General features: G+C 39.9%; 1 protein-coding gene across 1 annotated transcript in view; it reads right to left on the bottom strand.

The window, feature by feature from the left end:
* The window catches only part of Tl (toll like receptor), a 47938-nt gene that overhangs the window by 12394 nt on the left and 21539 nt on the right, over positions 1–14005 (bottom strand). The window contains 1 exon segment of the mRNA XM_086840276.1: positions 5806–5911. The gene's annotated coding sequence lies outside the window, so the exon portion shown is untranslated.

Consider the following 14005-nt stretch of genomic DNA (forward strand, 5'->3'; position numbering starts at 1 on the left):
TATATTTAAAACCTAAAGCTAAATGCATTTGGAGTATTTTTTTATCTCTGTGTGGGCGTGCAAAGGTGGGACATCTCTGCTTGATTATTTCAGCAGCAGGAGAAGCAGCTTCTGGAGCAGCACCATCAATCTCCCCGGCCAAGTCCAGGTCCAAGTCCAAGTCCACTCTTCCACTTGCAACTTGTCATTTCCTTAAGCTCCAGAGTTGCTCACTCACTCCGCACTCAGTTCTCCTCGGGCGGCTAAGTAAATTTATCTGCAACTTCCACACACGCACAGTCCATCACATAAATAAACAACTCGACGGTAGGAAGACAGCAGCAGCACCACTGGCCGCTGGCAGAATAGCAAAAATAAAATAATAGACACCCAGAAAGTAGTTCCCCCTATTCGCATTCAATTTGAGCCTGGCCTGGCATCGTAAATGAAAATGTCGTCCATTGCACGCTCCGCCGGCGTTCGTTTAAACAGCGTTTTATGGCTACGAGTCGACGAGTACGAGGTACGGATACGGATACGATAGTACGTATCTAAGTGGCAGGCTAACCACCATTGGCCCTCATATTGTAAATAATACAGCATAATGCTGCTGCTCTGTCTCTTCTGCAGGCCAACTCAAACCAAACCCAACCCATCCCATCTGAACCGTTTGGGCCAACCCATCCAAGCCATCGACAAGCCGCCAAGTGTGGTCAAGTCCAATTGCCACAAGAGGTATTGAGTACACTCACAAAAACAACTTGAGAATAGGTAAGAGAATGCTGAATTTCAGGGACTAAAACAAATATTTAGTATTTTATATACCACTTTTTAATTCCGATTAAAGTATTTATAATATCTTACTTGAAAATTCTTTCCAAGTGCATATCTCAATTACCAGTACCGAGGACGACGACATGGGAGCCTCGGGCACTGGGTTGCCTTTAATCTTTGGGGACAGGTTCCAACAACTACTTAATTTTTTTTCGTAAACGTGCTTGCATTCAAAGTTTGGCTTTCGCTTTGTCTCTGGGCATTTTTATGCTTTCTTGATTTCTATTTATTCTGGCTGTCGCCGTTTCGCGTTTGCTGTTTGTTTGCTGCCTGTTTCCCTGCTGCTGGCCCTCATAATTTGCGCTGTGTTTTATTGTATGCAGCTTAATTCGCTCCCCCCACTCTCGAGGCAACTCCCTCCTGCCCCAATCCGATTGTGCCTCAGTTGTTCTGCTTTAGTTCGACGTTGAAATGTGAGTCACGTTTAAAGTTCTGCGTTGGGGCTTTACATGGCATGCTTGCTGGCCATGATTATGGTGGCGGAATCGGAGGAAGAATCTCCTTCTGGGCCGATGCCATATATAGCGCTAATTGTGCACATTTTGCGCTTGTTATAAATAAACGCACACGATCCAGGCCAGTCTGCCCATTTAAGCCCTGACTGGCTTGGGTTCGGGCCCAGTTCAATAGGGGCCATATTTTTTTTGGCAAGCAGACGGAAAAGCCAAAGTTGCAGCGATAATTAAGACACTTTAGCGAGTTTCCTTGGCGCCATTTGCTCTTAGCTTGGCGTCGCCAAACTTTAATACTTTTCTCGTTAAAACTGAGAAGAGATTTTCAATGAATATAAATCGTAACCTCTTACGATTTTGTTATTTGGATAAAAATACATAACCATAACATTTGTTTTACAAGGTACTTGTAAAGTTTATTTTAAGAGTCCTTTTTGTTTTTCAGTCTGGTAGCATATTTCCGTCTGATGCTTCCGAAATCATTCCCTGGAAACCGTGTTATCTGTGACGGCCAGGCCTAATCCCACAAACTATATTTATTTGTAAAAGCACAATTTTGTGTGCATATTTGCGCAGGATATACTATATTGTATATATAGCGACCGTCACCACATCCGTTGCAGCAAAAATCTAACCAATGAATGTCCGACTTGGTTTTTGGTGAAAGCCAAAAAATGCACGGGGTTTTGTCCTTCATTTCCAGCTCAAATCCGAACGAATTTCAACGATTTTTATGCACTGATTTTGGTTATTTATTGCCGTCTATTTTCTATAGGTTTTTTTTTTTTTTTTCTATGGCTCCCAGTGGGATCCTGGGCTGGCATTAAATATGTATAAATATTGATAGATTTTCGGTCAACGCTTTGATTAACATTTAAAATGGTTATGGTTATATGTGTTGATATATGTTTCACACGCATTTATAGAGACATTAACATTTATCAGAATCAGAAAAGGGAGCGAGGCCAGGACCCTGCTGCTTAACATAAATTCAGCAAATAGCCGCGAAAGGAAGGAAGGATGAGACCTGGGTACAATGGACAGGCCGCAATGGCGATAAATAAAGATTAAAATCTCTGAAACGGTCACAAAAGTGCCTGGCACTTCATTTCAATTTATGTGCATAAGTATTTATATTTATACGCAACGCACACACAGACACATGCATGCAGCGGTGATAAATCAAAAATCGTTGCCTACTTTTTGGTGTCACAAGGCAAGGCTCGAGGACCCTGCTCGCAGGACGCAGTACGCAGGACCCATCCCAGGATGCCAGTGCGTGTGTGCATTTGTTTGCATTGTCGCCGCACAATAAATGCAATTTCATGTTTCAATCGCAAAAAAAGGACAACAGGGAGAATTAAAGTCACCAACTCGACTGCCTGCCTGCCTGGCTGTCGGTAGTTATGGCAACAACAGTTGTTGCCAAATGAAAAATCAAAATGGCGACGACCAAGTGAAATCATTACGTATACGCAGCGTAGTATTAAAATTCACAGCGTGCCTTGTGATTTTTATGCACGCGCCTTCCCTCGTCTCCCTTGGCGTTTTCCCTCTCACATTTTATGGCCATTAAATCAAAGTAGAAATAAAAGAAAGTAAATAAAAATGTTCGTTACAGCCTTAATAGGTGGGCCAGAGTGTACAGGACGGGTGCGTGGCCTTTTGGTTTCAAATGAAAAGCTGAAATCTTGTCATAAAAATGCGCGAATTCGCAAAGTGCACTTTATGCGCAGCGTTTGTGACCAACACTCACACTCTCTCTCGAAAGTAATGAAAGGACTGCATAAAAAGCATAAGTGAATAAAAGGAAACGTTGCACGAATAGAGATAGCAAAGGACTTTAATGGGCTTCATGAACTTTTCTTAATCTTCAAAGGTATTAAAATTCCTAGAATTCTAGATTTATTTTTTGTAATTAGTTACATCTAGATTCCAGACTGGTAATTTCCTTTTAATTAGTCTTTAATATTTCGAGCAGCAGCTGCACTGTAAACACATCGAAATATTTTGCATAATTGTTGGTCAGTGCCATTGGCAGGCAGTCGGAAAAGCCAAAGCAAAAAATAATAATAATTTCATGGTAATTCGTACGAAATTCTCTAAATTTACATATTTTTGCAACCACACACTCCCACACACACATGAGCATGCTTATGCTTAGGAAATATATTTCAGTGGCAGGACCAACATCATCAGGAGCGGCATTAATTGCTTTTTCGTTAAAATATTTCCCGGCTAAGAAGGGTTGCCCTGCTGCCTGATGGCAGATGGGTTTTTCAGTTTACATATTATTATTATTTTATTTTTTGTTTTTGTTTGAGGGTTCGGGGAGGTGTTGAAACTATGCATTTCGTATGCAAATGCAAATTTAATGAGCTTTAACTCGATGCCAAGCATGCGCGGGTGTTAATTTTGCGTCCGTCCGAATGTGTGTGCGATGGCAAAAATATTTTGTTAATTTTTAATTTTAATTGCAGTCGCTTGTTTGAAACTTTATTTTATTTATTTATTTCATTTGTTGTTGCCATCGCTGAATTTTGCATAATTATGTACTGGCGGCCAGGGGACTGTCAACATGGCAACAATTTCGCAATGGAAATAAACATTTCATTATTTATTTGTCAAATACAAAATTGTCGAGTTCGATGCGCTCTGATTGCAGCTATTTGTGGGTGTGTGGATGTAGTTCTTCTCTTTTTTTTTTGGTAGTCGTGACGGGGCATCAATTAAACTAATTGTGCATTTAAATTGGCAAATTATTTCGCTTGATCCTTAATCATAAATTATTTATGCAATCAATTTGCATAAAGTCAAATAAACCGTCGAACATTGTCCTTGTGTGTCCTGTGACGCTGACTCCACATGCTATTTACAACATTTAAATGTCCGTGGTTACCTATATGTGGATATTCTTTTGGTCTTTTGGATCTGCAAACGCTTTTATTTTAATTTGCGGTCAGCAGCTCCCTGTGCGCGGAAAACCAATTAAGTGGCCTCTAAAGCTGGCGCTTTTCTAGGCAATCGCGAGAGTTGCCTTGAAATTGAAAACCATTTGCGAAATTTAAACATTTTTCACCATGGATTTTTTTTCGCACTCTTCGGTTGTGTCAGTGCTGGGCTTTTTCCTGGTTCCTGGTCCGTTTTTTGGCTTTTGTATGCTGCCGCCTGCCCTCTGCTAACTTTGTGCAAATTTAATTAAATTCTTCTTCAGCCCTTTGAGCCGCAGGGATGCAACCCTTAACGCATAATTTGTCTGCCAGTTTGGGTTCGAGGACTTCTGTCCAGGATGCGGTTGCAACTAAGCTCGAAAAATGTATATTCCAACGAGCCATATATTGCTCGAAAGTGTTGCATACTGCTTGGGGCAGTTTACACAGAGGAAATGGTTTTGAAAAACTAATTTTTCTTCATTTCTAAATGTAATTTGAAAGTTTACTTTGAAGGGAAAGAGGAGGAGTATATCTTAATATATTTATATTTATATATTTATTCTCCTTTTCATAAAGAAATGCAATTAAATTAAGCTGCAACAGATGTAATTGGGTTTATTTTTAACTATATATGTATATCATGAAGAATGATTATTTTCTCCACACATTTTCCTTGGCCAGAAGGTTTCTGTGTGACAAAAGAAAGCTGGGATTGTGGGTGTTACTACCAAACAAAAGTGTATTAATAGTTGGAGCCACCGCATAAGGCCTTTCAGTCATCTTTTTTTCGTTCATTTTCGCGTTTGTTTTAGTGCCGCTGAAAATGTTTTAAAAGTGTTTTTCCTTATGCAACACCAACGACAAAGTGTTTGTGGCGTATACGTATTTTTTGTTGTATTTATTTCTTTTTTTTTGCCTGCTTCTGGTGACATTTAAAACAACAAAAAAATGGCTGTCACAATGCATTTTCTCATTTTGCATTTGCCGGGAGCGTTTTTCGGGAGGGAGGGTGGCAATAAAAAAGTAACAACAAGTGCCAAGACCGTGTGTGTGTGAGTGTGTGTGTGTGTGTGGTTGTGCGGCTGACAGTGAGTGATAAAAGTTATGAACTCTTTGGGAAAAGCGCTGAAAATTTAGAAGTGTTGTGTGTGCGCTTTTTCGAGTGCTTTTTGTGTGTTTGATCGCTAAAGTTTTTCCTTGTTATATTCTCTACGCTTTTTTTTTGTTTAAGAGCATTGCACTTTTGTGAAAATAATTGCGGTTTTCATTCCAGTAATTTTTTGTTTGTCCATTTCCCAAAACATATTTATTTAATGCAATTTATTTATATTTGCAGTGAGCTTTATGCTCAATTAAACAGGAAACCAAAGGAAAAATTGACGGAAAAAATAAAACTAATTGAAAACTGAGCTCAATTGAATGCTGTAATATTTAATGATATATAAATAAATGGATGCAAGGGGTAATTTTTTTTCCTTCTATTGGCCATTTATGTTAGTTAATTTTTGTTTTCTTTGGCCCCCAATGCTTGCATAATTTATAATTATTTTTAATGAATATTTATAAGCTTGGCTAGAAGAGCAGTAATAATATTTATTTTCACTTACCTTCCGCTGAATTGTCCTTGCTCGCCCTTATCCTTTTCTCTCTCGCCTTCTTTAGAGATGTAGCTGCAGCCGGTTGTACATTTTTAATGTATTTTTAAGTAATTTACTGCGATAAAAAAGCGTGAAAAATATGCAAATTAGTAAAAGAGAGGGCCATGGATGGCGTCTTATTAGCATTCCAAATGAGGTGGCTCAGGGCGGGGCCATTTTCTCATTTCCTCGGCGACTTTTCAACTTTCGAAAAGAGAAAGAGCTAGACAAGTACATATGTGTGGGTGACGCGCTGTCATTATGACACTAATTATGTCATACATATGCAAGAGTGGCAAACAAGCATGTCCTGCGCGGAGACACGTGTGTGTAAGCCACTTAAATTTCAACGCATACGTAATGCCTATTCATGAGACACATCCCTCGTGACGGGATGTGTGTATGCTTAATTTAATTAAGCTGCTTGTTACTTAGAACTCGCAATGCAGGCCATAACCGCAAACAATTTGCAAGTCAAGAGCGTGTAATGCAGGACGAGAGCGGAGCGGCAGCCAAAGGATTACGCTGAAGAGTCTGCCTCCTGGCAACTTGACATGAATCACTCAGAGCTCAGAGCTCGGGAACTGGAAACTCTCCACTGTGCAAACCCAAAAAGAATATTCAAATTTTTAGAATAATTTTATTCAATTTACCTCTCGTCCAATCGAATCAAATGCAAAAAGCTCTCTTGTTTGGTTACGAAACAGTTTCAAGAAAATAATTAAGAACTAAGCTGGGATTGCAAATAAATAACAAATTTCACCCCCAGCAGATCTCTCTCTGGTAAAGGTCAGGTCGTCCTGTGTCCTGTGTGTAATTCGGTTATTTCCTGCCCCGAAAAATGTGTAATAGAGGGGGCAAATCTACATACATCTGAATATATTTTCTGGCCGGGCCATAAATAAGGAAACATCTTTGTATTTTTTTGTTTATTCTGTATGCATGGCCAGCTCTTCCTCACTAAATTCATCAGCTCATCTCCGTCTGTCTGTCCTGTGTCCTGAGCGTCCTGCCTGCCTCTTATTGTGTTATTTTATTCTGAGGCCCAAAAATTTCTAATTGCTCGCCGCATACAAATTGCCAGTTATCTAAACTGACAACTTCTGAAGCATTTGTAATTCAATTGCCATTTCCAGTGTGTGTGAAGGAAAGAGCGACTGTGCAAGGATTCAAAGCCAAAAATTGTATGAATACGAAATTTGTTATTTTTCCACAAATATTTATTTGACTTTCGGTACTGATTCGGCTTTCGATTTGTTCACCATCTCAAATCGCATGTTTAGCAGGGATTATCGAAGCACTTTGCTCACCAACTCTTACCAATTTTTTATGGATCGTTAGCTGATGCAATTTATTGAGATGCTGCATGGATATAAACATCTCAAACTACATTTTCCAAGAGAAAAAAGTGTAGAGGAAAAAGAAATCTTTTATAGAAACTTAAAAAGTTACTTTATACATTAACATTGTATGATAAACTTTAGTGTAGTTTGTGCCTTTTTTAAGGCCTGAAAGTTGTTGTTTTAAAATTCTAAGAAATTGAAAAATATAAGTATTAAAGAAAGCTAGTTCTTTTTTAACTATAAGCTTAAATCAAATATTTTTAAGTGCAGACAAATCGTGAAAACCAAACATTTTCAGATTGCCTACTTTTATACACTGAAAGAACATCTCTGAAACACTCTGAAAACATCTAAATTGTTCATAAAACCCATACGTTTGAAAATAGTTTATTATAAGTATTGATTTCTCCTTGAATTTAAACAGAAATACCTTTTTTTTCGGTGCAAGTAAATCCTTAAAAGCAAACATCTCCGATTTGTACATTGTTCTTGCAGTTTCTTTAAATTGCTGCAATAAATGCAAGCTGTGTGTGTTATCTGTATCTGGTATCTGGTATCTGGTATTTGGTATCCGCATGTATCGCGTTTATTGCAGATATATATCTGCTAATTTGCATGGGCTGAAAACCGCAATCCCTTGCCTGCCACATAATGTTCCTGCATTCGTATTCAGCCAAGCATGCGGTAATACATATGCATTCAGCACAAACAACTCCCTCCCCTGTCTGTCCGACTGTCAGCTCTGTCTGGCTGCATTTTCATATTGAAAATCACTGAAGTGGCAGACCAGCTCCCCACCAAAACCCCTCCTCCAGCGCGTTTTGTGTGGCAATTTTGGTTCTCTTACTTTGCGAATGAAAGATTATGGAGAACAAAAAATATGAATAAAAAAAGAGCTGAGCGCATTTTAATTTTAATAGACATGCCTGGCTTTCCATGGATGCTGGGCATAATGAGCGCTACTTAGGCCAGACTCAGCTCTCAATGGATGTTAATAAAAGTATGGCATGCATAATTTTTATTGCCCTCCCCGCACCGACACTCAGCACTCCCTGGAGCGGCCCTTTAGCCGTGTCTTTGCTTTTGTTTAAATAATGAAATGTGCAAATGTGTTGCCAGGTTGCCAGGCACGCGCACACACCATGAACATATGCAGATACATTCTGTACAGGAAAGAAAATTGAGATGCATTATCTAAATTCTATATTATATATCTTATATTTCAAGTGCATTAATATAGAAGAGTATGCAGAATGAAAGCTATTACTTCGAGTCAATAAAACTCTCGCCTCGGGGGCTATAAATGTCTGGTTATTTATTTTATTACCAAAGTGCTACTATCTCTCATAAATGTCAGAATACTCTGCAAATTTCGTTCTGTGCATTTCTGCATATGTGCTTTTGGCTCTCTGTATGTATCTTTGTATCTTATGGATGCACGCGCGCCCTGCTTTTTTACATAATTACATCGCTCCCCTTTGCACAGCCTTTGTTTTTTGTTTAGTTGCTAATTTATTTGTGTATGCATTTGGGTCTTCATTCATGCTCTGCATTCATACACGACTTTGGCTCTTTCCCTTCTTTTGTATGCATTTTTGAGCAATTTTAAGCCTTTGTTGTGCGCATTTAGAATGTATCTGGCCGTCTTTGTTGGCTATGCAATTGTAATTACTTCAATTGCAACTCCCTCGGTATCTTGTACACATGTTTCATGGGCATAATTCGCGCTTCGCTGGCCAAGTTGTTGCCAGCTTTGGTTGGTTAGAAAGAGGCAAAGCAAAGAAAGCCTTTTGAATGTGGCAGAAACGATTCATTTCACAGCAAAAACAGTGTGTGTGCGGTGTGTGCGGTGCCCTGCTTCGGTTTCCAGTGGCTTCGTGCTGGCACTTTCTAAGCTTCCTCCCCGCTACTCATTAGAGCCATAGTTGGCCAAAGTTCTGCTGTTCTTTATGCTGTGTTGTGGCTGCTTTTTACCGTTTTTGCTTCGGCTTCGATTTCCCATTATGCCAAAGGTAGGAAAAATAAAACTAGTTCTTCCCTCGCTTTTGGTTGTTTTTCTTTTCTAATCACGTTTGCCAACCGCAGCCGGCGCATTGAACCAGGAAAGTAGATTTATGCATTGTTCTAGGTGTTGCACCTCCGTGGTTCTTGTGGCCATCGTTGTGCAGCGTGTTAATTACCCGACTTTGTTGGGAAAGTACGAAAGTCTCGGAGGGAAGCGGAGTCTCGTAAGCATTAACCACCGCGCAAAGTTCCCTGGGAGTTATGCCTTCCTTTCTTGCCTTTTTTTTGCCTCAAGAATTGCCTTTCCTTTCCGCACGCATAAATCATTTTTTATTAGCTTTAACACACGATGAGTTCGGATTTCACAGGCCTCCCAAAAAACCAAAAAAAGAAAACTATACTCGACTTTGGCCTCTGCGATTTTTATTCTTGATGCTTTGCATGTTCAGCTTTAATTGAAATATACTGCTGACCCCGAAAAAAATTCAGAAAGGAGTCGAATCGCATTCCATTTCTCACAGCACGCAAAAGGATCATGCTCATAGTATAGTATAGTATATTACTCTTGACCTTTGGCCAAATAAACTTATTCTTACAAGAGCTCCTCCTCTGCATTGGACCTTGAAAAATTGTTGTGTGCTTTCTCTTAACCTACTTCCCCCGAATAAAAAAACATTACCCCAAAAATCCAACTGAAGGATATACAATTTTTTCACTTTTCCTGCTGGGCTCTTCAGTTCGCTTTACTTTTTATTTCATTCCGTTTTTTGTAATCAACAAAGTTCCAACGTTGCCATATAAATATTTGCATGGCCGGGACCCAAAAGGAAGTTCAAACAAGAGGAAGAGGGCCAACTTGCCGCGCACTTATTATTATATATGGCCAACAACAACAACAACTGACAACACCATGGAAAACTCCAACAAAAACAATAGGTTCGTGGGCATCTGACGCGTAAATGTGCAAAAGCTTTAAATTAAAAGTGGAGGCTGACTGAAAGGAGGTGGTGGTGGTGGCGGTGGTGGTGCTGGTGGCTCACTACTGCGGCTTGTTGTGTCAGCTGTCGTCGTCTGGACTTCATTTTATGCGCTGACAATTTCTCATTATTAAAATTACAGCACCCCGGCAGCAGCAGCAGCAACATCGGAAGGAGAAAAAGAAAATGCAAGAACAATGAGAGGAAGGAAAAGCATCTTTGAGGAAACCGAGGAGCTATTTACTCTATGAATAAATGGAAGAAAGTGTTGAAATAATTCTACAAAAAAAGAATACAACAATGAATACAATACAATGGGTTACTTGAATTCAATACGATTTAAGCTAGAGTCAAAACATGATCTAAACCTTATCAAACGAATCAATTTCTGTAGAAAGAATAATAAAAATTTCCAAGTAAGACATGAGTTTCAGCTTCATATTAATTATAACATTTCTTAGATGGACACTTGGCAAAGAATATTCCTATATAATAAATACAACTTTGCTAAAAATTGTGCTCTCCTTCCCTGGCCTTTTCTTCAATATAGTTAAGCCCCTTGAAAGGGTATTAAGACCAAGTGAAAAGCCGAGGACGAAACAACAAATTATCTCCAGTTGTGTAAATGTGCAAATTATTTTACTCATACAGCTTTTTCTTTTGTGTGTACACTTCTTTGCTTATTCAGCAGGCACTTATCTCAAAGTCGGAAAATGAAATGGAATATATTCCTTTTCGATCCAAACAGGTATATTGCGAGATCCGACTGAAAATGAAGCATTATACGGTGACCAGTATATGCTTTCCTCTGTCAGCTGCGCGTCATTTGGCTGGCATATTTGTGTTCGCTGTATAAATCAGCGGTCGCATGTCATTAACTTGCGATAAATCTGTCATAAACAATGCAACACATAAATTGCCGTCAATGGAAAGCGGCAACAACGGGGGAGCTCTTCCCTGATGGGTGGTAATGGGTTTCCCATCTGAAACGGAGGCGTGGCAGTCATCATCAGGCCAAACAATGTCGAAAATGCAAATCAGAAGTGCGAGAGAGAGCGAGACTCCGTGTCTGAGTGGGTGGTTTGGGTGGGTTAAGTTGGGTGGAGCTCGGGTGGGTTTCGGAAGTGGAGGAGGAGGGTGGGTGGACTTTTAGTCGCTGTCGCGGAAACAGCACAGCGGGCGACATTATGATGTTGACGAAACAAAGGATCGTTTGTTGGCCTCTGTTTGTCCGTCAGCGGTCTGCCTGTCCCTATGTGCTTTCGTGTTAATGCTGTGTGAAAATTAAAGCGATTTCAAATTTGCGAAACCAAACTCTTGTCCCAACTCTAACCAAAATTAAACTATAATTTTTGGAAGCCTCACACTCAACATTCGTGACTTTAATAACTTTATTTTTTGATGGTTACACCATCATAGTAAAAAAATATAAAAACACCGGGCAAATGCACTTAACAAATTGCAACGCAGTTAAAATTACAAACTGCAAAGTATTTGGCAACAGCAACTGCAATTTCGTAACAAAAGTCTTTTGCACTCAAACCACACACACAAAAAAAGAAAAGAAAACAAGGAGCAGGGGGCCAAAAGGGGGCCATAAACATGCAAGGGTTTTAAATGCAGGGGCGTAGTTTATACGAGGTTTTTATGATTGAGTTTTACCAAGTGTTCTGGGCATTTTATTGGAGCCATTCTGAGAAGACCAAAGGCTTTTTATAATGATTATGTTTGATTTTAATAAACTTCCTAAAGTAAATTAAAGGTAATGATTTTTTAAATATTCTCTCATTATCCCTCCCTTACAAGTTACTTATAAGGAACCTCTCTCTATTAATTTTTAATTGCAGTTAAGGCACTTTTATATAAATACCTTCAATTCCAGGTAGAAATTTATTTCCAAGTTATTTCTCAATTATCCCTGTAAGTATTACACCCACCTACGCCTCTGTCCTTCCTTTGGGCGATACAAATCTGAGGAATGACGTGGTCTAAAATGCTTCAATTACAGAGGAGTTGTTTTTTGTTGGGTGCAAAACACTGCGGTTTTGTTTGGAGCTTTCGTTGTTTTTGCTGGTCGCTGCATTGACTTGTAAATGACCTTTAATTGATGGGCTCGTGTGCGGCTTGATTGAGTGCTGGCGGGCGGGGTATAAGAAAAGGTATGTGCCCCAAGAGGGGGCAAAGAAGTTCGTCCAAAGAACTCGCACATGCTAATTTGCATTTTGAAAATGCCGCAACTTTTGCAACTTTATGTGGTGGCATCGCCTTGGATCCATCACCCGTTCCCCCGTGTGTGTCCTTTTTGGCCCTTTTGCTGCCTGGTTGCTTGTCTGTCTGTCTGTCAGTCTAGCTGCCTGGTTGGTAAAATATTTATGTTGCTTCCACCCAACTGATTGCGGCGAAAAAGCGCAGCTCGGCGAAATGAGAATTTATCGCAAACACATAAAAAAAGTGAAGAGTACCAAGCAGGGGAAAAGGGGGGTAGTATGTGTGTGTTAATGGCTTTTTCGTGTCAATGTATTGGGTAAAGCGGAACGGAACAGTGCTCTAGCCATCTCTGTCGCACGCCTGCACTTCCGCCGGAAGTTTGCATGTTCCTATATCATTCGCAAGAATCTGAAGCGCGCTTCAAAAAAAAGAAAAAAGCTGAAAGGCAAACGCAGTCAGTCAGTCGCCCCGAAAGGTTACCGCCATTATAGAGCTTTATTTATGAGCCAGGTTAACATACACACACACACACACACACCTGTCTGCTATGTGTGTGTGGCTAACGGTAATTGCGCCGTCCGCCATCGCTTGGCCCGCTGCTTGCCCTCAAAGTCGATAACATGTCATTTGAGCGTCGCTAATGTCTTCATTTATTTTTAGCATGCCGCGCCTCAACTCCCCTCTTTCGGCTCTCCATCGTCCAGTTGGCCCAAACGAGCTGTTTGTTTAGATAAAAGTTTGCTTTTGGGCTTCCGACCCTCTCACAGCTCCTCCAGCTCCTCTAGCTTCGTGTGTGTTGGCCATAATTGGACACGAGCTGTGGAGCCTTGTTTACACATGCATTTTATAGACGCTTTTAACGTGCCAATTTTGTGTGGCTCACGCTGCGCTTTAACCGATTTTCGGGGGTTAATGTGCGGCCAGAAATCGCCTCAGTGTTTGGTCAATTTTTACCAAAAAAAAACTCAAACTCGAAAAACCAAAAAGACACAACTTCATTAGGTGGACGTAGGGAAGGCAGAAAATGTCGATATGTCTATACTTTATTCGATATTTGGCATGAAATCAATGTTTTACAATATAAGTGTGATTTATACTCCGCTTATTATATAAGATTAATATAAATCGATATTTTTCGATAATATTTGACTTTGCTTCCGATATATGGAACATCCTTAGGTTAAAGCGTTACTTTTGTTGAACAAGGATATATTTTTTGAATTAATATAAACCTTTGAATAAAACCAATCTATTGTGATTACTGAACTATTTTTCTAAATAAAAAATCTAAAAACCAATTATATTTCTTTAACTTTCACTAGAGTACGACATCCTGCCGACATGAATACTTCAATTTAGCGTGTTGCTAGTCAACAGAAGCATAGTGTGCCATATATGACATAACCGATGAAGTTTTTGCCCCCTCCCCCCACAACAACTACGGACAATTGTCACGCACACACACAAGTGTCCTTGGCTGTGGATGTGGATGTGGAAAAATTGTTGAAGAAAATGGAGGCTCACGCAATGGCCACGTCCGCAGCCAGCCGACCGGGGCCAGCATAATGAAGAATGGCTTCTGAACGTTTTAATGCCACATAAGTCCTTCGAAGCAGCCAGAAATGCTCTTTTGATGGA

Source organism: Drosophila serrata, unplaced genomic scaffold (assembly GCF_035046125.1).
Source record: "Drosophila serrata isolate PLE 108 unplaced genomic scaffold, ASM3504612v1 contig_382, whole genome shotgun sequence".
Lineage (NCBI taxonomy): Eukaryota > Metazoa > Arthropoda > Insecta > Diptera > Drosophilidae > Drosophila > Drosophila serrata.